This window comes from Mobula birostris, chromosome X (genome assembly GCF_030028105.1).
Source record: "Mobula birostris isolate sMobBir1 chromosome X, sMobBir1.hap1, whole genome shotgun sequence".
NCBI classification, from domain to species: domain Eukaryota; kingdom Metazoa; phylum Chordata; class Chondrichthyes; order Myliobatiformes; family Myliobatidae; genus Mobula; species Mobula birostris.
In genome coordinates this window covers 65571096-65595109 of record NC_092402.1, presented here as the reverse complement: position 1 = coordinate 65595109, position 24014 = coordinate 65571096, and the positions used below count along the sequence as shown (strand labels likewise).

Genomic DNA, 24014 nt, shown 5'->3' with positions numbered 1-24014 from the left:
AGCTTTAAAAGGCACTGGTCAAACTGCACTTGGAACATGGAACGTTCGTAGATCATAGAACGGTACAGCAGAGGAACAGACCTTTCAGCCCACAATGTTGTGCCAAACCAATTAAATTAGTAATCAAATGACCAACTAAACTAATCTCTTCTGTCTACACAATCCTTCCATTTCCCTCACTTTCATGTGCTTATTTAAACATCACTTAAAAATCAGTCATGTATCTGCCTCTAACACCACCCCAGGCACACCCCATCTCTAGGTAAAATCCTTACCCTTCGCAGCTCCTTTGAAGTCAATTCCTCTCACTTTAAATGCATGCCTTCCAGTATCAAACATTTCAAACTTACTAACCCACCCATCTACATTTTCATTCTTGTCATTTCTATACAGTACATCACAAACAGCAGAGGTCCCAGTACTGATCCCCGCAGAAGACCACTAATCACAGACCTCTAAATAAGTCCTTTCAACCACTACCCTCTGTTTTCTATGGGTAAGACCGTTCTGAATCCAAACTACTGGTATACTATCAATCCCATGCATCTTAATCTTCTGCCTCCCATGAGGGACCTTGTCAAACACTTTACTAAAATCTGTGTATATAACATCCAAAGCTCTACCTTGATCAATCACCCTTATCACCTCATCAAAAAACTCAATCAGGCTTCTGCCTCCCATGAGGGACCTTGTCAAACACTTTACTAAAATCTGTGTATATAACATCCAAAGCTCTACCTTGATCAATCACCCTTATCACCTCATCAAAAAACTCAATCAGGCTTGTAAGGCACAATTTGCCCTGCACAGAGCCATGCTGGCTCTCCCTAATTGGGCCAGGGTTTTCCAAATGCATGTAAATCCTATCCCAATGTATTCTCCCTTATAACTTCCCTACCACTGACATGAGACTCACTGGTCTATAGTTTCCAGGATTATCCCTTGTTCTCTTCTTGAATAATGGAACAACATTAACTACTTGCCAGTCCTCCAGGACCTTGCCTGCAGCTAGAGAGGACATGAAGATATTGGTCAGAGCCCCAGTCATCTCGTTTCTTTCCTCCGTCAATAACCTGCCTATATACCATCAAGCCCAGGAAACTAACCTCCTTAATACTCTTCAAGAAATCCAACACTCTGCCTAGCACCAGATATAGTATGGCATCTCGTCTCTTCAGCCTGTCACCAATGCTTCCTGGGCACACCTAACAAATTTCACCCCACTTAACCTTTTACGATAAGGAGGTTCCAATCAATATGAGGGAAGTTGAAGTCCTCCATGACAACAACCCTGTTAATTTTGGCACCTTTCTTAAACCTGGCTCCTGATCTGTTCCTCAGTGTCTCTGTTGCTATTGGGATGGAACATTCAGCAGCCACTCCTGCCCTTGTGACAGGCATATGTCCGTAATGGCCAAAACATCATAGTTCCATGTACTGATCCATGCTCTAAGTTCTTTACCCTTGTTGCTGATAGCATTAAAATAGACACACTTCACCCAATCCCATTGATTGAAATTTTATCCTATAGAATGCCTGTCCTTTCTCAGTCTCTCTACGTGCTGCATCTATCTGCACACCAACTGCCCCATCCTCTGGCCTATCACTCTGGTTCCCAGTCCACTATCAATGTAGTTTAAATCCTCACCAACAGCTCCAGCAAATCTGCCTGCAAGGATATTTTGTGCCCCTCATGTTCAGGTGTAACTGGTCCTTTTTTCATAGGTCATATCCTCCCCAGAAGAGATACAAATGAGCCAAAAATATGAAACTCTGATCGCCATGCCAATTCTACAGCCATGCATTCATCTGTCAAATCTCAAAGAAGAGAAAATCTGCAGATGCTGTAGGTCACCAAACTGCAGCCATATTTCCCTAACACAGTCTGTAAGGAGCTGCAGCTGGATGTACTTCACCTAATTGTATTTTTCAGGGAGACTGCAGCTCACCCAGAATTCCCACATCCAACATGAAGTACCCATTGCTGACCCTGGACCCATCATTCTCACTGCACGAGCTGGGCATTAACAAAGAAAGAAAAAAAACTTACCAGAAACTTACTCTACCCTTCGTCTCTTTGAGCTAAGCCTCAAATCTTCCACTCTACACTGGCGAATTCACACAATGGTCGCTCCCACAAAAACCTCTTCACTTACACCTGACTTCCTTTTATTGGGCCTTGTCAAGTGCATAATCACTCCATGATCTCTGGCATGCAGAATGTCCCGACTGGCCCCACTCACTTTTTCCAATCTTCCTCCTACAATTGACTTGCCAATGGCTCTGAACAATCTCCGGCATGCAGAATGTTCCAACTAGCCCCGTTCGCATTTTCCAATCTTCCTCCCACAATTGACTTGCTAAAGTCGGGACATTCTCCGGCATGCAGAATGTCCCGACTGGCCCCGGTCATTTTTCCAATCCTGCTCCCACAATTGACTTGCCAATGGCTCTGAGCAATCTCCAGCATGCAGAATGTCCCGACTGGCCCGATCGTTTTCCAATCTTGCTCCCAGAAATGATTCACCACCAGCTCTTCGTGATCTCAGGCATGCAGTATGTCACAACTGGCTCAGCTGACTCCCACAGTTGACTCTCCAATGGCTCCATGCAATCTCATGCTTATCAGCTCATGCATACATTCATTTGTGAAGAGTTGTATATGGAATTGAACACAGTGGAATCACCAGCAAAACTCTTGCCATGCTCACGTGCCTTTGCTGCTCCATGAAGGTCAAGGTTGCATTGACAATCAACTTACTCACCACCAGATCTTCCCAAAGGGCTGCATCTGATCTCTGCCACGTCACCCAGTTTGTTTCCACCAGTGGCATCAGCAGATATGGATGGATAGTGTCACCTATCTTCATTTCAGGTGCCAATGGGTTTTTCCACAAGTGAAAGCAGCAGTAACTGCATATATGGGCCAACAGGTGCTCTCTTTAACTACCTGGGTCTTTTCAATAACAGGAAAGGTTTACACTTGCTGAACGATCTGATGGCTGTGCATCACCATTAAAATTTCTTGAAGGTCAATGACACATTTCTAGGAAGAATGATGACTTCATCTCATGGAGATCCAACTGCCAGACAATTTTCCAAAGAAAACATTACCCAAAAGACTGGACTCTGACAGGAAAACATAACTCTCTGCATTCCTGAAGACTCGTCACTACAGCTGAGCGTCGTTGCAATGAGGCGCATCCAAACATCAGAATCACGGGGGAAGATGCCAGGTGTTTTCTGCAAAAGTGATTCCAGAGCCAGTGTCAGTCCAGTAGCATCCTACAGTAGACATCCAGCAGGTGTGAGGGCTGCCTCATTGGTTGCTGTCTGCTGCCCAACTGAGCCAATGACAGACTGTATGTAGTGCCAGAACAAGAAGTGGGGACTTTCCTGGTTGGCTGCCAGTGACATGTGGTTTTCCGTAAGTGTCAGTATTAGGACTGCTTCTTTTCACCTTATATGTCAGTGATTTGGATGAAGGGATTGATGGCTTTGTGGCCAAGTTTGCTAGGTGGAAGGATGGGTAGTCATCAGGAACAAGGGAGTCCACAGAAGAGCTTAGACAGATTAGGAGAAAGGGCAAAGGAGTGGCACACTGAATATCGTGTTTTTAAGTCTAGGGTCATGCACGTTGGTAGAAGGAGTAAAGGTGTAGACTATTTTCTAAATGGGGAGAAAATTCAGAAATCAGAGGTGCAAAGGGACTTGGGAATCCTTGTGCAAGATTCCTTAAAGCTAACTTGCAGACTGAGTTTGTGGTAAGGAAGTCAAATCAATGTTAGCATTCATATTGAGAGGACTAGTATATAAAATCAAGTATGTATGCTGAAGCTTTATTAGGTATTGGTCAGAACACACATAGAACTTAGATCATAGAACAGGACAGCACAGCAACAGACCTTTCAGCCCACAATATTGTGCCAAACCAATTAAATTAGTAATCAAACGGCAAACTAAACGAATCCCTTCTGCCTACACAATGCCCGTATCCTTCCATTTCTCTCACATTCATCTGCTTATCTAAATATCTCTTAAAAAGTCCGTAGTGTATCTGCTTCTACCACCACCCCAGGCATACTTCACGCTCTGTGTAAAAACCTTACCCCTCACATCTCCTTTGAACTCAACCATGCCCTGCCCACCTTAAATGTATGCCCTCCGGTATTAGACATTTCAAACTTACTAACCCCCCATTTATTCTGTATTTTCTTCCTGCACATTCATACAAATCACAAACAGCAGAGGTCCCAGTGCTGATCCCTGTGAAACACCATTCATCACAGACCTCCAGCTAGAATAGGTCTCTTCGACCACTACCCACTGTTTTCTATGGCAAGCCAGTTTTTAATTCAAACAGCTAATTTACCATGGATCCCATGCATTTTAATTTTCTGGGTGAGCCTCCCATGAGGGACCTTGTCAAACGCCTTATTAAAATCCAAGTAGACAACATTCACATCTCTACCTTCAGCAATCACCCTCATCACTTTGACAAAACCTCAATCAAGTCAATAAGACACAACTTGCCCCACACAAGGACATGCTGGCTCTCCCTAATTCGGCCATGGTTTTCCAAATGTGCATAAGTACTATCCCTATGGATTCCCTCCAGTAACTTCCCTCTCTCTGATGTGGGACGTGCTGGTCTTCAGTTTCCAAGATTATCCCTGGTTCCCTTCTTGAATGATGAAACAATTTTAGCTACATGCCAGTCCTCCTGTGGCTAGAGAAGACATGAAAATATTGGTCAAGGCCCCAGTAATCTCATCTGTTTCCTCTCTCAATAATCTGGTGTATATCCCATCAGGCTCCGACCGGTCACCTGGCTAGGCTATTTACTCAACACAGAGATAGCCTATCCTCTTGTTGGACTATTTACATATTTATGTAAAATACCCTCCTGAATGCACCTAACAAATTTGATCCTATCTAAACATCTTCCGCTAAGGAAGTCCCAGTTTAAATTAGGGAAGTTGAAGTCCCCCATGACAACAATTCTATTGTTTTTACACTTTTCAATAATCCGCCTGCATTTCTGTTCCTCAATTTCCCAGTGTCTATTGAGGGGGGTGTCTGTAGTGCAATCCCATCAGAGTGATTGCACCTTCCTTATTTTTGAGTTCTACTCATATAGACTCAGTGGACTCCATTATTTCCTTTCTGAAAGGCAGCTGGGATATTGTCCCTGATTAGTAGTGCAACCTTTCTTACCCCTCCCTTTTTTACCTCCCACTCTATCTTTTCTAAAACATCGAACCCCTGGGACATCAAGCACCCTTCCCTGTCCCTCCCTCAATGAAATTTCTGTTATAGCCACAACATCATAGTTCCATGTACTGATGCTCTAAGTTCATCACCTTTAGCCATAATACTCCTAGCATTAAAATACACATAATTCAAACTATCCATCCCATTTTATCTATTCTTTTGATCCTGCCAGACCAGGTTTTACTGGTCCTGACATATAACTTCCTGTCCATCCCTCAACTTTCTGACTTGGTGCTCTGATTCCCATTCCCCTGCCAAGTAACACTAGCAAACCTCCCAGCCAGGGTATTGGCTCCCCTCCAGTTTAAGTGCAAGTCACCCTCTTGTACAGGTAACCCCTGCCCCAGAAGAGGTTCCAATTATCCAAGAAACCCTGCACCCTGCACCAGTTCCTCAGCCACCCATTCATCACTACTATCATCCCATTCATGCCCTGACTAGCGAATGGCACTGAGAGTAATCCAGAGATTTACTATATAGAGGTCCTGCTCTTCAGCCTCCTTCTTAACTCCCCATAATCACTCTTCCCCCTTTCTCACTATGTCATTAGTGCCAATGTGCACCACGACCTCTGGCTGCTTACCCTCCCTCTTGAGAATATTCTGCAGCTGCTACGAGACATGCTGGACCCTAGCACTTGGGAGGCTATCGAGTCTCCTATCACTATCGCTTTGCCTGACTTTACCCTGCCCTGTTGAGCCCCTGAGCTGACCACAGTGCCACTGGCCTGGCTACTGATGCTGTGCCCTGATAGATCATCCTCCCTGCAGTATCCAAAGGGGTATACTTGTTGCTGAGGAGAATGGCCACAGGGGAACCTTGCACTCATTGCTTACTCCTCTTCCTTCTGCTGATGGTCACCCATCTACTACCTGAAGCCTGCACTCTGTGTGTGACCACCTCAGTCGAAGTTTCATCTGAGGTTTTCAGCCTCCCAGATGGCCCTGAGTACATCCAGCTCCAGCTCCAGTTCCTTAACCTTGTCAGTTAAGTGTACTTCCTGCAGATGTAGTCATCATGGAGACTGTTAAGTACCCTGAGATCCCATATCTTACAGGAGGGGCATTCCACTGCCTTACCTACTATCCTGTTTACACTGAATTAAGGACTAAGGATTTACAGACAACAAAAAAATAGCTTGTCTGTTCCTACTTGTATCTTCTCTCTGAAATCTTTGAGTTTCACACTCACCTAGGTCACTCACTCCACCTCTTCTCGCCGAGCTTGATATTACTTTGGCTCTAACTTCTCAGGCCTAAGTTCTACAATCAATAAATGATTCCAAATGACTCAGCAGTCTTAGCCTATGCCTTTTGAACCAAAGCTTTCCCCACTAACCTGGCCCACTTCAAGAATGGTTGGTCTCCTAATGGCCATTCTGCTTAAACCTTCTTTTTATTGGCCCTTCCTAAGTTACTAATAACCCACAAAATCTTCCGCTCTGCAGAAAGTCCCAATAGGCCCCACTTGCTTTTTTTAAAATGGCACATAAAGTCCACAAAGAACAGTCTCCAGCTCTGTCTGTGATCTCCCGCTCTGTAAAAAGAGAAACTTGGAGTATTGGAAGCTGTTTTGGGCTCCTTATCTAAGAAAGGATGGCTCTGGGCCTATACTTGTTGCCGTTTAGAAGAATGAGGGGGAATCTCACTGAAACCTCATTGAAAGGCCTAGATAGAGTGGACATAGAGAGGATGTTTCCTATAGTAGGGCAGTCCATGATCAGAGGGCACAGTCTCAGAATACAAGGGTGTACCTTTACAAGAGGGATGAGGAGGAATTACTTTAGCCAGAGGAAGCTGACTATGTGGAATTCATTGCCACAGATGTCTGTGGAGGCCAAGTCATTGGGTATATTTAAAGTGGAGACAATCAGTTTTTAATTAGTAACAGTGTCAAAGATAAAGGGAGAAGGCAGAAAAATGGGGTTGAGAGGAAAAATCAGCCATGATGAATAGTGATGTAGACTTGATGGGACAAAGGCCCTAATTCTGATCCTATGTCTTATGATCTTATGGTCTAAGAACAGTTTACAGATGGGCAGAGCCTGACAGACCAGAGAGGAAACTGAAGAAGAATAGGTGCAAGAGGAGCAGGAGGGAAATGCTCGCAGAACATCACCAGCGTCATCTCACATCAGAGCAGAGGAGGAACTCGCTGACAGAGACACACACAAAAAATGCTGGTGATCTTACTATCTCTTCTCTCAGTTAGTCCTGATGAAGAGTCTCGGCCTGAAACGCCGACTATACCTCTTCCTATAGATGCTGCCTGGTCTGCTGCGTTCACCAGCATTTTTTGTATGCGTTGCTTGAATTTCCAGCATCTGCAGATTTCCTCGTGTTCGCTGACAGAGAGATGCTTTTCAATAAGGAGACTGCCAAATCATTGACCTAATGTTGTGACAATCACTCACCTCATAACACCAGCAATTAGCCAAGAGAGCTCAATGACACATAATAATCCCTCACATTATCCCTTGCAAGATCACCTGCATTGATCATAATGAATCTCTGATCCATTTACCAGAAATGGTCCACCGCAACTGTTTTCAATGGTAAGGGCATGAAAATTATTTCTGCATTGCTGAAATGAGCAAGGATTCTCACAGCTGCAGGAGACAGCTGAGCAACCTCCTGCCAAGTTCTTCCAGTGATGGCTCTGAGGGGTTGTGGGATGTCCTGTCCCTCCTCCCAGAACACAGGACCTCATCATTGTATTTTCCTCACTAATGAAAATGTCTGATCTCTTGCAACTCAAACTAGAGGTTCTTTCCTTCTCCCCTGCAACCTCTGCCTCCTCTCCAGCAGCTATAGTGTGAGTTGCTGGTGTCTGGCTGCTCTGGTGTGTGTCTTGAAGGGCTGATGTTTTTCTCAGGAAGGTGTGCAGCAAGAGCATGTCAAGCAATACAAAATGAAATGCAAGTAGGAAAATCATTACTTTTCTTTCAGTGCATAATAAACCATTGAACCATGGCTTCAAATATATCTTTGGTTAATGACATGTCTTTTTTGTAGGGGATCTGATTGGGATTTGGTTCTATCAAAAAAATGTTTGCCTATCAAAAAAGAATTAAATACAGTTTCTGAGTGAATGTGTTTAAAAACACTGTGTATCTACAGAAACTCGTATAAAAATCCTTTTGAGCTATACCCAAGATATAGGCGATTATTCATTTTTTTACTCATTATAATTGCTCCCAGTTTAGAGAATCACTGCTGATTGCCATGGACAGAAAGTTTCTATTGACCGTTAATGAACTTGCACTTCTTTTAACTGTTTTAATTTTTGGTTAAATATTAAATATTAAACCAAGTTCCAGTTTAAATTTATTTACCCACAACTTACCAGAGAACTACCAAACTTATTGCCAAATTCTTAAGCTTGAGAAAATTCCTTCTAACAGACTGTTCCAGTATCTCCACAAAACGATGATGAAGAATGGAGTGTGGTTTGCAGAGTAACCTGCAGGTGGTGCTGTTTCCATATGTCTGGAGGTCACATTTGAGAGAACTACAATTAAAAGGATAAGGGGAATTACAAAAATAGATTTGGCTAATGTAGATTGGACAAGCACTATCAAGTATGACAACAAAGAAACTATGCCAAACATTTAAGGAAATAATTCCTGACACCCAGCGATTCATATAACCCAAAAAAAGGACAGATTTTAAAAGTAGAGGCAGAGAGATTAAATCACCAAGGATGTTAATGAGGGTGTTAAATTGTAGGATAAGCCAGATAAGGTAATAAAAGTTAGTCGTAGGACTGAAGATTGTGATAAATTCAGAATCCTGGAAAGGAGGATTTCAAAATTAACCAAGAAGGATAAAATAAATTATGAGAACAAACTAGCGAGAAATATGAAAACTGACAATGAGTTTCTTGAAACATATAAAAGGGAATAGAGAGGTCACTTAGAGAAAGAGATAGGGGAATTAGTTTCAGGTAACCAAGGAAATTTCAGAAAAGTTCAACATATTTGCACCAATCTTTATGCAGTAAATCTACAAACATTCTATTAATTCAAGGAACTGTCCAAGAAGAATACTAAACATACAGAGAAGGAATTAAATACCATCATTAGAGAACTGGTATTAAGCTAAAGACTGACAAGTCACTTGAGCTGATAGTTTGCATCCTAGGATCCTAAAGAAATGGCCACAAAGTTAGTGGTTGCACTGGTTGTAATGTTGCAAAACTCCTTAGATTTTGGAGAAGTACTGAAGGAATGGAAAACTGCCAATGTGATACCATTATTCAAAAGGAGTGGGAGGCAAAAAGCAGGTAAATGTAGATTGGTTGGTCTAACATATCCTTTTGAAAAAAAAAGATATTAGAATCAATTATTGAGGTATTTGCAGAACATTTGGAAAGTCATAATCTGAACCAGCAGAGTTAGCATGGCTAAAGGGGAAATCAAGTCTGAAATTTTTATTACAGCTCTTCAAGAACATAGCAGGCAAAGTGGATAGAGGGGTTTGGAGTATAAAAGGAGGGAAGTCTTACTACAAGAGAATTGGGCGTTTAGAGTCCTGTGTACAGTATTGGTTGCCTTACTTAAAGAGACATATAGGTATATTATTATTGGGAGCAGTTAGAGGTTCACTAGGATGGTCCCACATACAAAAAGAGGGAAGGTTAAACATCACAAACAAGAGAAAATCTGCAGATACTGGAAATCTGAGCCACACACACAAAATGCTGGAGGAACTCAGCAGGCCAGGCAGCATCTATGGAAAGTAGTACAGCTGATGCTTCGGGTCGAAACATCGACTGTACTTTTTTCCATAGATGCTGCCTGGCCTGCTGAGTTCCTCCAGCATTTTGTGTGTGTTGGAAGGTTAAACAAGTTGGTACTCTACTCAATGGGGTTTAAAAGAATAAAAGGTTATCTGATTGAGGCATATTATACTTAGGATGCTTGACAGGGTAAATGTTGAGAGAATGTTTCTTTTCATCAGAGAGGTCATGGTCTCCAAATAAGGGGGTGTCCATTTAAGATTTGCCCATAACCTTGCCCAGAACCCTTCAATATGTTGAAAACTGAGATAGATTTTTAGTAAAAAAAAATCAAGAGTAATGGGGAAAGGGCGGGAAAGTAGGATCAGCTATGATTTTCCAAGCAGGGCAGACTTGAAGGGACTGCTGCTGTTCCTACTTGCTGGAAAAGCCTTTGTGAGTTATTGCTGTATGCTTTGTAGATGGTACATAATACAGCCTCAGTACAGCCAGTGGTAGAGTGAGTAAATGTTTGGAGTGGTGGATGGATCAAGAAGGCTGCAATGAAAGTGGATGGTGTAAAGCTTCTTGAGAGTTGTTGGAGCTGCACTCATTCAGGCAAATGGAGATTGTCCCATTACACTCCTGACATGTTTTTGTAATTGTGGAATGGCTTCGTGGTGTCAGGAGGTGTTGTATACCCAACGCCTAGTCGCAGTATTTACAGGCTAATTTAGTTAAATTCCTGGTTAAAGGTGACCCATTAACCTCACAACCCATTCATTCAGAGCATTGTCATGTACTGAAAAGAAACAATCTAAATTTGCCGAGGAATTTACAGATTAGGAAAGCTAGTTCCTCCATACTAGTCCATCCATCTAAAAAAATGTCACATCCCTTTGTTACACAAGCTAATTATTTCCTAAGTACATCCTGGGTTCTCACTTCCACTGCTCCATTTTGCATTTTGTGTCCATTGTTGATTACTCACTGTATACAGAAATGCTATCAATCGCAAAGTTTCTTTTTTCTGCTTAAGAGTTGTATAAGACTTTGATGGGGGGCCTAATTTGTTTTTTTTTATTTTATTTTTATTTGGATAAGGAATTCACAAATATCATGTACTTTTTTCACACATATAACCTTTTCCATTTTTTTATATGTATAAAACTACAATTATTTATACATTCTTAAGTACACATTGAGATGATATAAAAGGAAAATAAACATTTAAATAGATAATTATGTACTGTGGTAAATCTAACCTATTAGGCTAAGTAATGGAATTAGTTGTTAAGAAAAATGGGAATAATAGTTTCCATATAACCCTTCTGGACCATTTCCACTGGACCAAAATGTTGTATATAAGCCTATGTATCAACCATTGTAGGTGTTTATATCCTAATTTGTTCATGCTTGCTCCTGCCCGCAGACATAATTATCCAATCCCCATGTACTTATTTACTTAATTTTTTCATTTTTTTATCCTTTTCCCAAATCTTTCCCTTTACTTGTGTTAATTCTCTATTTTCCAAAAGAAAACAAAAAAAACAAACCTTTAGACTAGGGGTGCTTACGTTAGCAATATTACTGTGTTGATGAGAAGAGCAGTATAAATCATTAGGAGAGTCATCTAAAGTCTGCTCGCATTGGGGTTATATATTCAATCCATTTATTCCAGATTTGATAAAATTTTTCTTTTTGAGTTCTCAGGGAGTAAGTCAACTTTTCCATTTTAAATATTTCCAAGATAATTTCGTACCAATCTTCTAACGTAGGTGGTATTGGATTTAGCCATTTTCTAGTGATTGATTTCTTACTTGCCGCTAAGAGGACCTGCAGCAACTTTATATCTTCCTTCTGTTCAAGAAACAATACATGCCCCAAATAGAGCGTCTCAAAGTTCAGAGGTATCTGGGACCTAAGTACCTTAACTAATGTTCCCAAAATAGACTTAATTTAGGGCAATCCCAAAAAATATGAAAATGATTTGCCTCCTTGGAGCCGCACCTTCTCCAACACATCACATTTGTATCTTTATATTTTTCCTGATATGGGGTCTTGAAGTATCTTATAATGTTTTTCCAACAATGTTCTCTCCAAGTCAAAGAATTAGTCGAGGACCATTGAAAGCTGCAGATTTTCTCCCAAGCCTCCTCTGAAAGTACCAACCCCACTTCTTTCTCCCACTTCTCTTTAATATACAGTGTATTTACATTTTTAGCATGGGAGAGTGCATTATATAATTGAGAAACTGATTTACTAGGTATTGAACTGCAAGCCGAATTCAGAATCTTGAAAAATTCTAATTCTACTGTTGATAGGTCTGTATATCTACAGCTCTGGTTAACATAATTTCATACTTGAAGGTACCTAAAAAAGTCATTGTGTTCTAGGCCATGTTTGTCCTGCAGGATTTGGAAACTTTGTAATACTCTTTTATGTATAAATGAGAGGTAGGTTGTAAGACCTTTCTTTATCCATAGCTCAAATCTTTTATTTCCTCTGTTGGGAAGGAATTCGGTATCATATGCACACCATCTAAAGAGTTTTAACATGTTATTAATTCCACATGAATTAACCACCTTCTGCCATACTTTTAATGTAAGATTTATCCAAGCGTTTTTAAATTTTTCCAACTGGGCCATCAATCCTTTGTCAGCTATTGAGGCCTGAAGAGGAAAACTGTCAACTAATCCAAATTCTATTTCCTTCCATCTAGCCTTATATTCCCTATTACACCAATATAACAGAGGGGTTATCTGTGAGGCATAAAAATAATTTCTCAGGCAAGGAAGAACCATACCTCCTCCTTCCTTCCCTAACTGTAAGGTGTTATATCGAATTCTAGGTTTCTTTCCTTGCCAAATGAAGCGGGAAATCCATTTGTCCCATTCCCTGAATTGATTATCATCCACCTCCACCGGTAAAGTACGGAAAAGGTACAATAACCGAGGAAGAATATTCATTTTTATAGTATTTATCCTTGAATTTAAACTTAAAAAGGGGATAAGATTCCATCTATGCATATGTGCTTTTATCTCTGAGATTAATGGCCCATAATTTACCTGTGACAGTGTTGAAAGATCCTTCGGCAGGGTTATTCCTAAACATTTTAATGATTTAGCTTCCCACTTAAGATCATATGTATCCTGCAATTTTTTTGGATGGTGTATAATTTAGGGACATAACCTGCGTTTTCTTTACATTTATTTTATAACCTGATATTTTCCCAAAGTCATCCAACAGTGTAAACAATCCTATAAATGATTTTTCTGGTTCACTCAGATAGACCAAAACATCATCTGCGAATAACGCCACTTGGGGGGCCTAATTTGGAATATTGTGTGCAGTTTAGGTCACCTTCTTACTGGAAAGATATTAAGAAGGTTGAAAGAATGCAGAGAGAATTTACACAGATGTTGTCCAGACGAGGACCTGAGTTATAGGGGAAGATTGAACAGGTTAGGACTTGATTCCCTGGAGTGTAGGAGAATGAGGGGAGATTTGATAGAGGTATAGAAATTTATGAGGGGTATAGATAGGGTAAGTGCAAGCAGGCAAATTTTTCCACTAAGATTGTATGAGAGTAGAAAAAAGGTCATGGGTTAAGGGCAAAAGGTGAAATGTTTAAGGGAACATGAGAAGGAACTTCACTCAGAGGGCGGTGAGAGTGTGGAACGAGCTGCCAGTGAAAGTGGTGAGGTTCCATTTCAACACTTAAGAGAAGTTTGGATAGGTATGTGGATGCGGGGGTGGGGGGGAGGTATAGAGGACTGCAGTTCAATGGGAGTAGGAAGATTAATAGTTCAGCACAGTCTAGATGGACCAAAGCACCTGTTTTTGTGCTGTAGTGTTCTATGACTCTGTGACTCTAAGAGTATGAACTAGCTTGCTTTATGTTCTCAGTTGAATGGAATTAATTTTTCCTACATTATTTACAGTTTCACCCCACCTCTGTTAGCTTACCTTAAACCAATCAGGCCCAGCTCTGGTCAATGGGGTCGCAAAGTGGTTCACCAGAACCCGACACAATATCTGTTTGAGGCCTGATCTAGATAATAAACACAAGAGATTCTGCAGATGCTGAAATACAGAGTAACAAATACAAAACACGAGTGGAACTCAGCAGGTCAGGTAGTATCCATGGAGAGGAAAAAACAGGCAATGTTTTGGACTGAGACACTTCATCAGGACTAGAAAGGAAGGGGAAAAATCCAGAATAAGGAGGGGGAGGAGAATGAGTACAAGCTGGCAGATGATAGGTGAAGTCAGTTGGGGGGGTGGGGATGAAGTGAGAAGCTAGGAGGTGCTAGATGGAGAAGGTAAAGGACTGAAGAATAAGGAATCCGATAGGAGAAGGGCATGGGCTCCGGGAGAAAAGGAAGAAGGACAGTCATCAGAGGCAGATGAAAAGAGAAGGGGTAAGAGGGGAGCCAGAATGGGGAATGGATAAAGAGAAAGGGGGTGGGGGAAAAACTACCATTAGTAGGATAAATTAATTTTCATCCCATCAGGTTGGAGGCTACCCAAATGGAATATGAGGTATTGTTCCTCCAACCTGAGAGTGGCCACATCACGATGCAGAGGAGGCCATGGACTGACATGTCAGAATGGGAATGAGATGTAGAATTAAGATGGGTGACTACAAGAAAATGCCACCTGTTATGGATAGAGCGAAGGTACTCAACAAAGCAGTTCCCCAATTTACAATGGGTCTCACCAATGTAGAGGAGGCTGCAGCAGGTGCACTGGATACAGTAGATGATCCCAATAGACTTGCAAGTTGAGTGTTGCCTCACCTGGAAAGACTGTTTGAGTCCTGAATGGTGGTGAGGGAGAAGGTGGAGGGAGGAAGTGAAGGTGCAGGTGTAGCACTTGTCCTGCTTGCAGGGGTAAGTGCCAGGAGGGAGATCAGTAGGGAGGGACGAATGGACAAAGGAGTCATGGATATTGTGCAGAAAGTGGAGAGTAGGGTGGGGGGAGAGGGAAAGATGGGGAAAGTTGTGGAGAATGATGTGGGGTTCATATGAACCAGAAAGTTGGTCAAAACTATTTAGAGGAAGAATTGGACAGGAAGGATTAGGTCAGAGGCAAAAATGGGGAAGGGATGGCAGAATATTCCTTCAGAGGTCTCGTCCACCAAAAATAAATACAAGCAAAAAGCTTGCAGAACAACTCCAAGCAGGAACTGATCTGAGATTACCTGAAGCAGGAGAAGCATTTGTTGAGGCTGGAAGACACAGATGTTACATCATAGTGAAGACAGAGCTAGAGATGGCAAGGGATTTGGAATGAAGGTTTGAAAACTTGAGACATGCAAAAATGAAATGTGTAAGCTACTTGAAAATTTTGACTGAAATGTCGACTAGATAATTCTAGTCTGTATAGATTCTAGACTTGTTTTGATGGCTTAAAATCATGTTGTATATAGAATTATCAAATAATAAAAAAAGGAAAAGAAATGAAAATAAAAAGAAACATTGCTGAGAAGTCACTCAGCTCAGGTCTTGTGTACTCCTCTCTCTCCAGCACTCCATGTCTGGTCATTCTCCACATTCAGAATCCTGCAAGACAAATGGGACTTGTGCAGATTAGAATTCTGTTCCTTAACACAATGAACAGCTGTGAAAGGCAATCAGTACAAAACTTTTACATTTGAGGCAGGTAATTCTCTTTAATGGCAGGAAATAGAGCGGGGAATGGAGATTCTAACAGAAGTTGCAAGGTAAAAATAAATCAGTGTTTTCTCACCCACCAGTTGAAGAAAAGGTACCTGTCTTGTCTCAATTCGATGGTGCCACTTGAAGTTGATAATTGCGATGAGTTCCCTGAAGAGCAGGAGTAAGCATTAACTTCCCTGAGATATAGCTTTGTTTCTTCCAAAATTACAGTTAAAGACTAGCTTAAAGCATGCTTTTGCAAACAGATATTTAACCATGTTCCAATACAATTCAGTACATCAGGGAGTATTGAGAAGTCATAGTTGTACATTACATTACAGGGCCTTTGGCCCACCAAATTTATGCTGACCATCGACCACCCATTTACACCAATGCTACACTAATACCATATCCCCATCAATTCCCCCCAGTTTCCACCAATCACCTACACACTAGAGGCAGCTTACAGCAGGCAATTACCAACCAACCTGCCCGCTTTGGGATGTGGGAGCAAACAGAAACACCCAGAGGAAACTCAGAAGGAGAACATGCAAACTCCACATAGACAGCATTGAAGGTCAGGATTGAATCTGGATCGCTGGAGCTGTGAGGCAGCGGCTCTACTAGCTGCAACACTGTACTATCTCTGAAGTGATTTCTGTCCTGAGAGTGAATGGAAAAGAATTTTCCTCTGCTTTTGGCAAATAACTAATGTACTGTAGTCTTTCTGAGTAAATCGGGAGTTATTTTCAAAACCCCTCCCAAGGAGAATGTGTAATGGCTCTCCCTATCTTTTGCTTTCTATCTTGTGGAATTGTGTTTTCTCTCTCACTCTCTCATCTCAATCTCCTTCCAGAGCTTTGTTGAAATGATCGGTCTCTCTTTCTTTCTCTCTCTCTCCTCCTCGTCTGCTTTTTCTCTCCCTTTCAATCTCTCTTTCTCTGTATTTGCATCTTTCATTACCCCCTCCCCACTTCCCTCGGGGAGCATAACAAAATGGTTGCTTTCTTTTGCTACATCTTTGTATATCTGCATTGCTCACACACCACGCCACACCCTCACCTCTCTTTGTTTAACAACTGAATGTCACTCATTACCCCTCTCTTTCTCTTTGGGAACATGTCAGAATAGCTGCCTTCTCTCTATTTAGGAATATAGCAGAATGGTCTCCCTCTCTGTGAATAGTGGAAAAGGTGTCACTCTCTCTTGTTTTCCTTAACTTTGTCTCTCACTTTCTGTTAAAAGTTTTGATTGTTTCCTCTGGGAATAAATAGAATTTACTACTTTTCTCTGTCTCTCTGGGAGAGGCGGAGGTTTTTCTTTTTCTCCCCTCTGATAAAAGGCTACCATTCTCCCACTCACTCTTTCTTTTAGTGGATGAAATGGGAAATTCACAGGAATATGGGAAAGACTTGTTCCCCCTTACATTTTCCTCTCCATCTGTTCTCTCTGACTTCCTTTCTCATGTAATTTGTAGATATTTTGTTCACTTTCACCTTTTCTCTGGAAAATAGTGAAAATTATTGGTCACCTTATCTCTCTCTCTCTCTCTATGGGAATAACTGGAAATCTGTGAAAATGGTGTCACTCTCTCTAGGAAATATGAGCATGTAGAAATGGTTGTTTTCTCCATTTATCTGTATCTCTCTCTGCCACCTCACTCCAGGAATTACAAAATAATCAACCACTTGTCAAAGTATCTCACTGGGATGTATGATGGTCTCTCTATGGTTCCCCTCTTTGTCTCTCTCGCTATCTCTGTCTCCCTGTCTCTGTATCTCTGTCTCTGTCTCCTTCCAACCTCTCTCAGAGAACATATCAAAATGTTTCTTTTCTCTTTCCTTCTCTCCACAAGTTCACAAAATGGTGACGCTGTCTCACTCTCTCTGCAGGAGTATGTGGAAATGGTCACACTGCATACCCCAATTCCCTCTATCTATCCGTCTCTCTCTCTCTCTCTCTCTCTCTCTCTCTCTCGGGAAACATGATAAAATGCTTGATTTTTCTCTCTTTCCAGGACTATAGTAATGATCTCTCTCTCTCTCTCTCTGTCTCACTCTCTCTGCAGGAGTATGTGGAAATGGTCACACTGCTTCCTCCAACTCCCTCTGTCTATCTATCTGTCTCTCTCTCTCTCTCTCTCTCTCGGAAAACATGATAAAATGCTTGATTTTCCTCTCCTTCCAAGACTATAGTAATAATCTCTCTCTCTCTCAGTACCCCCCCCCCCACAGGATTATGTGAAATTGTGCCTTTCCCTGTCTCTGTCTCTCTAGGAGAATGTGAGGTAGTGCCTCGTTCTCTCTATCTGTCTCTCTCTACCTAGGAATATTTGAAGTTCTCTCTCTCTTTTTCACCCTCTCTCAACCTCTGTCTCCCTCCAGCTTCTTTCACGGAACATGTCTAAATGTTTGCTTTCTCTTTCCTTCTCTCCACAAGTTCACAAAATGGTGGCTCGCTCTCACTCTCTCTCTCTCTGCAGGAGTATATGGAAATGGTCACACTGCTTCCTCCAACTCCCTCTGTCTATCTATCTGTGTCTCTCTCTCTCTCGGGAAACATGATAAAATGCTTGATTGTTCTCTCTTTCCAGGACTATAGTAATAATCTCTCTCTCTCTCTCTCTCTCTCTCTCTCTCTCTCTGTACCCCCCCACCCCGGCTAGGATTATGTGAAATTGTGCTTTTCCCTGTCTCTGTCTCTCTAGGAGAATGTGAGGTAGTGCCTCATTCTCTCTATCTGTCTCTCTCTACCTAGGAATATGTGAAATTCTCACTCTCTCACACACACACCCACTGTCTCCCTCCAGCTTCTTTCAGGGAACATGTCAAAATGTTTGCTTTCTCTTTCCTTCTCTGCACAAGTTCACAAAATGGTGGCTCGCTCTCTCTCTCGCTCTGCAGGAGTATGTGGAAATGGTCACACTGCTTCCTCCAACTCCCTCTGTCTATCTGTCTCTCTCTCTCCATCTTGGGAAACATGATAAAATGCTTGATTTTTCTCTCTTTCCAGGACTATAGTAATAATCTCTCTCTCTCTCTCTCTCTCTCTCTCTCTCTCTCTCACACACACACTCTGTCTCCCTCCAGCTTCTTTCAGGGAATGTGTCAAAATGTTTACTTTGTCTTTCTTTCTCTCCACAAGTTCACAAAATGGTGGCTCTCTCTCTCTCTCTCCCTTTTTCTTTCTGCAGGAGTATGTGGAAATGGTCACACTGCTTCCTACAACTCTTCTATCTATCTATCTGTCTCTCTCTCTCTCGTGAAACATGATAAAATGCTTGATTTTTCTCTCATTCCAGGACTATAGTAATAATCTCTCTCTCTCTCTCTCTCTCTGCAGGAGTATATGGAAATGGTCACACTGCTTCCTCCAACTCCCTCTGTCTATCTATCTGTCTCTCTCTCTCGTGAAGCATGATAAAATGCTTGATTTTTCTCTCTTTCCAGGACTATAGTAATAATCTCTCTCTCTCTCTCTGTACCCCTCCCCCCAGGATTATGTGAAATTGTGCTTTTCCCTGCCTGCCTCTGTCTCTCTAGGAGAATGTGAGGTAGTGCCTCATTCTCTCTATCTGTCTCTCTCTACCTAGGAATATGTGAAATTCTCCCTCTCTCTCTCTCTCTCTCTCACTCACACACCCTCTGTCTCCCTCCAGCTTCTTTCAGGGAATGTGTCAAAATGTTTACTTTCTCTTTCCTTCTCTCCACAAGTTCACAAAATGGTGGTGCTCGCTCTCTCTCTTTCTCTCTGTCTGCAGGAGTATGTGGAAATGGTCACTGCTTCCTCCAACTCCCTCTGTCTATCTGTCTCGCTCTCTCTTGGAAAACATGATAAAATGCTTAATGTTTTTCTCTTTCCAGGATTATAGTAATAATCTCTCACTCTGTATCCCAAGCCCCCAGGATTATGTGAAATTGCGCCTTTCACTGTCTCTGTCTCTGTCTCTCTAGGAGAATGTGAGGTAGTGCCTCATTCTCTCTAACTTTGTCTCTCTCTCTCTCTCTACCTAGGAATATGTGAAATTCTCTCTCTCTCACACACTCTCTGTATCCCTCCAGCTTCTTTCAGGGAACGTGTCAAAATGTTTGCTTTCTCTTTCCTTCTCTCCACAAGTTCACAAAATGGTGGCTCACTCTCACTCTCTCTCTCTCTCTCTGCAGGAGTATATGGAAATGGTCACATTGCTTCCTCCAACTCCCTCTATCTATCTGTCTCTCTCTCTCACACACACACACACTCTCTGTATCCCTCCAGCTTCTTTCAGGGAACGTGTCAAAATGTTTGCTTTCTCTTTCTTTCTCTCCACAAGTTCACAAAATGGTGGCTCGCTCTCTCACTCTCTGTACCAACCCCCCCCAGAAATTGTGCCTTTCACTGTCTCTGTCTCTCTAGGAGAATGTGAGGTAGTGCCTCGTTCTCTCTATCTGTCTCTCTCTACTTAGAAATATGTGAAATTCTCTCTCTCTCTCACACCCACCCTCTGTCTCCCTCCAGCTTCTTTCAGGGAACGTGTCAAAATGTTTGCTTTCTCTTTCCTCCTCTGCACAAGTTCACAAAATGGTGGCTCGCTCGCTCTCTCTCTCTAGGTAGTGCCTCGTTCTCTCTACCTGTCTCTCTCTACCTAGGAATATGTGAAATTCTCTCTCTCTCTCTCACACCCACCCTCTGTCTCCCTCCAGCTTCTTTCAGGGAACGTGTCAAAATGTTTGCTTTCTCTTTCCTCCTCTGCACAAGTTCACAAAATGGTGGCTCGCTCGCTCTCTCTCTCTCTACCCCCCCAAGAAATTGTGCCTTTCACTATCTCTGCCTCTCTAGGAGAATGTGAGGTAGTGCCTCGTTCTCTCTGTCTCTCTCTACCTAGGAATATGTGAAATTCTCTCTCTCTTTCTCACCCTCTCTCAACCTCTGTCTCACCCCAGCTTCTTTAAGGGAACGTGTCAAAATGTTTGCTTTTTCTTTCCTTCTCTCCAGAAGTTCACAAAATGGTGGCTCTCTCTCTCTCACTTTCTTTCTCTCTGTCTGCAGGAGTATGTGGAAATGGTCACACTGTTTCCTCCAACTCCCTCTGTCTATCTATCTGTGTTTCTCTCTCTCGTGAAACATGATAAAATGCTTGATTTTCCTCTCTTTCCAGGACTATAGTAATACTCTCTCTCTCTCTGTACTGCCCCGCCCCCCCCCCCCCCCAGAAATCATGCCTTTCCCTGCCTCTGTCTCTCTAGGAGAATGTGAGGTAGTGCCTCATTCTCTCTATCTGTTTCTCTCTACCTAGGAATATGTGAAATTCTCTCTCTCTTTCTCACCCTCTCTCAACCTCTGTCTCCCGCCAGCTTCTTTCAGGGAACGTGTCTAAATGTTTGCTTTCTCTTTCCTCCTCTGCACAAGTTCACAAAATGGTGGCTCGCTCGCTTGCGCTCTCTCTCTCTCTAGGTAGTGCCTCGTTCTCTCTGTTTCTCTCTACCTAGGAATATGTGAAATTCTCTCTCTCTTTCTCACCCTCTCTTAACCTCTGTCTCCCGCCAGCTTCTTTCAGGGAACGTGTCAAAATCTTTGCTTTCTCTATCCTTCTCTCCACAATTTCACAAAATGGTGGCTCGCTCTCTCTCTCTCTCTCTCTCTCTCTCTCTCTCTCTGCAGGAGTATGTGGAAATGGTCACACTGTTTCCTCCAACTCCCTCTGTCTATCTATCTGTGTTTCTCTCTCTCGGGAAACATGATAAAATGCTTGATTTTTCTCTCTTTCCAGGACTATAGTAATAATCTCTCTCTCTCTCTCTCTCTCTCTCTCAGTACCTTCCCCCCAAGGATTATGTGAAATTGTGCCTTTCCCTGTCTCTGTCTCTCTAGGAGAATGTGAGGTAGTGCCTCATTCTCTCTATCTGTCTCTCTCTACCTAGGAATATGTGAAATTCTCTCTCTCTCTCACACCCACCCTCTGTCTCCCTCCAGCTTCTTTCAGGGAACGTGTCAAAATGTTTGCTTTCTCTTTCCTCCTCTGCACAAGTTCACAAAATGGTGGCTCGCTCGCTCTCTCTCTCTCTCTACCCCCCCAAGAAATTGTGCCTTTCACTATCTCTGCCTCTCTAGGAGAATGTGAGGTAGTGCCTCGTTCTCTCTGTCTCTCTCTACATAGGAATATGTGAAATTCTCTCTCTCTTTCTCACCCTCTCTCAACCTCTGTCTCACCCCAGCTTCTTTAAGGGAATGTGTCAAAATGTTTGCTTTTTCTTTCCTTCTCTCCAGAAGTTCACAAAATGGTGGCTCTCTCTCTCTCTCGCTTTCTTTCTTTCTGTCTGCAGGAGTATGTGGAAATGTTCACACTGCTTCCTCCAACTCCCTCTATCTATCTGTGTCTGTCTCTCTTGGGAAACATGATAAAATGCTTGATTTTTCTCTCTTTCCAGGACTATAGTAATAATCTCTCTCTCTCTCTCTCTGTACCTCACCCCCTAGGATTATGTGAAATTGTGCCTTTCCCTGCCTCTGTCTCTCTAGGAGAATGTGAGGTAGTGCCTCATTCTCTCTATCTGTCTCTCTCTACCTAGGAATATGTGAAATTCTCTCTCTCTTTCTCACCCTCTCTTAACCTCTGTCTCCCGCCAGCTTCTTTCAGGGAACGTGTCAAAATGTTTGCTTTCTCTATCCTTCTCTCTACAAATTCACAAAATGGTGGCTCGCTCTCTCTCTCTCTCTCTGCAGGAGTATGTGGAAATGGTCACACTGTTTCCTCCAACTCCCTTTGTCTATCTATCTGTGTTTCTCTCTCTCGGGAAACATGATAAAATGCTTGAATTTCCTCTCTTTCCAGGACTATAGTAATAATCTCTCTCTCTCTCTCTGTACCTCACCCCCCAGGATTATGTGAAATTGTGCCTTTCCCTGCCTCTGTCTCTCTAGGAGAATGTGAGGTAGTGCCTCATTCTCTCTATCTGTCTCTCTCTACCTAGGAATATGTGAAATTCTCTCTCTCTTTCTCAGCCTCTCTCAACCTCTGTATCCCTGCAGCTTCTTTAAGGGAACGTGTCAAAATGTTTGCTTTTTCTTTCCTTCTCTCCACAAGTTCACAAAATGGTGACGCTCTCTCACTCTCTCTGCAGGAGTATATGGAAATGGTCACACTGCTTCCTCCAACTCCCTCTGTGTATCTGTCTGTCTCTCTCTCTCTCTCTCAGGAAACATGATAAAATGCTTGAATTTCCTCTCTTTCCAGGACTATAGTAATAATCTCTCTCTCTCTCTCTCTGTACCTCACCCCCCAGGATTATGTGAAATTGTGCCTTTCCCTGCCTCTGTCTCTCTAGGAGAATGTGACGTAGTGCCTCATTCTCTCTATCTGTCTCTCTCTACCTAGGAATATGTGAAATTCTCTCTCTCTTTCTCACCCTCTCTCAACCTCTGTCTCCCGCCAGCTTCTTTCAGGGAACGTGTCTAAATGTTTGCTTTCTCTTTCCTCCTCTGCACAAGTTCACAAAATGGTGGCTCGCTCGCTTGCGCTCTCTCTCTCTCTAGGTAGTGCCCCGTTCTCTCTGTTTCTCTCTACCTAGGAATATGTGAAATTCTCTCTCTCTTTCTCACCCTCTCTTAACCTCTGTCTCCCGCCAGCTTCTTTCAGGGAACGTGTCAAAATGTTTGCTTTCTCTATCCTTCTCTCCACAAATTCACAAAATGGTGGCTCGCTCTCTCTCTCTCTCTCTCTGCAGGAGTATGTGGAAATGGTCACACTGTTTCCTCCAACTCCCTTTGTCTATCTATCTGTGTTTCTCTCTCTCAGGAAACATGATAAAATGCTTGAATTTTCTCTCTTTCCAGGACTATAGTAATAATCTCTCTCTCTCTCTCTCTCTGTACCTCACCCCCCAGGATTATGTGAAATTGTGCCTTTCCCTGCCTCTGTCTCTCTAGGAGAATGTGAGGTAGTGCCTCATTCTCTCTATCTGTCTCTCTCTACCTAGGAATATGTGAAATTCTCTCTCTCTTTCTCAGCCTCTCTCAACCTCTGTATCCCTCCAGCTTCTTTAAGGGAACGTGTCAAAATGTTTGCTTTTTCTTTCCTTCTCTCCACAAGTTCACAAAATGGTGACGCTCTCTCACTCTCTCTGCAGGAGTATATGGAAATGGTCACACTGCTTCCTCCAACACCCTCTGTGTATCGGTCTGTCTCTCTCTCTCTCTCTCTCAGGAAACATGATAAAATGCTTGAATTTCCTCTCTTTCCAGGACTATAGTAGTAATCTCTCTCTCTCTCTGTACCCCCCAAGGATTATTTGAAATTGTGCCTTTCCCTGTCTCTGTCTCTCTAGGAGAATGTGATGTAGTGCCTCATTCTCTCTATCTTTGTCTCTCTCTACCTAGGAA

The 24014-nt window shown here is 42.5% G+C and overlaps 1 long non-coding RNA gene across 1 annotated transcript in view; it reads right to left on the bottom strand.

Annotated features, from left to right (window-relative positions):
• LOC140191741 (uncharacterized) overlaps positions 1 to 24014 on the bottom strand; it is a 52422-nt gene that overhangs the window by 5745 nt on the left and 22663 nt on the right. The window contains exons 7-9 of the long non-coding RNA XR_011883902.1: positions 13963 to 15824; positions 8620 to 8784; positions 2051 to 3243 (exon numbers count right to left, since the gene is read on the bottom strand). This is a non-coding gene — a long non-coding RNA (uncharacterized lncRNA). The remainder of the gene's footprint in view (positions 1 to 2050; positions 3244 to 8619; positions 8785 to 13962; positions 15825 to 24014) is intronic.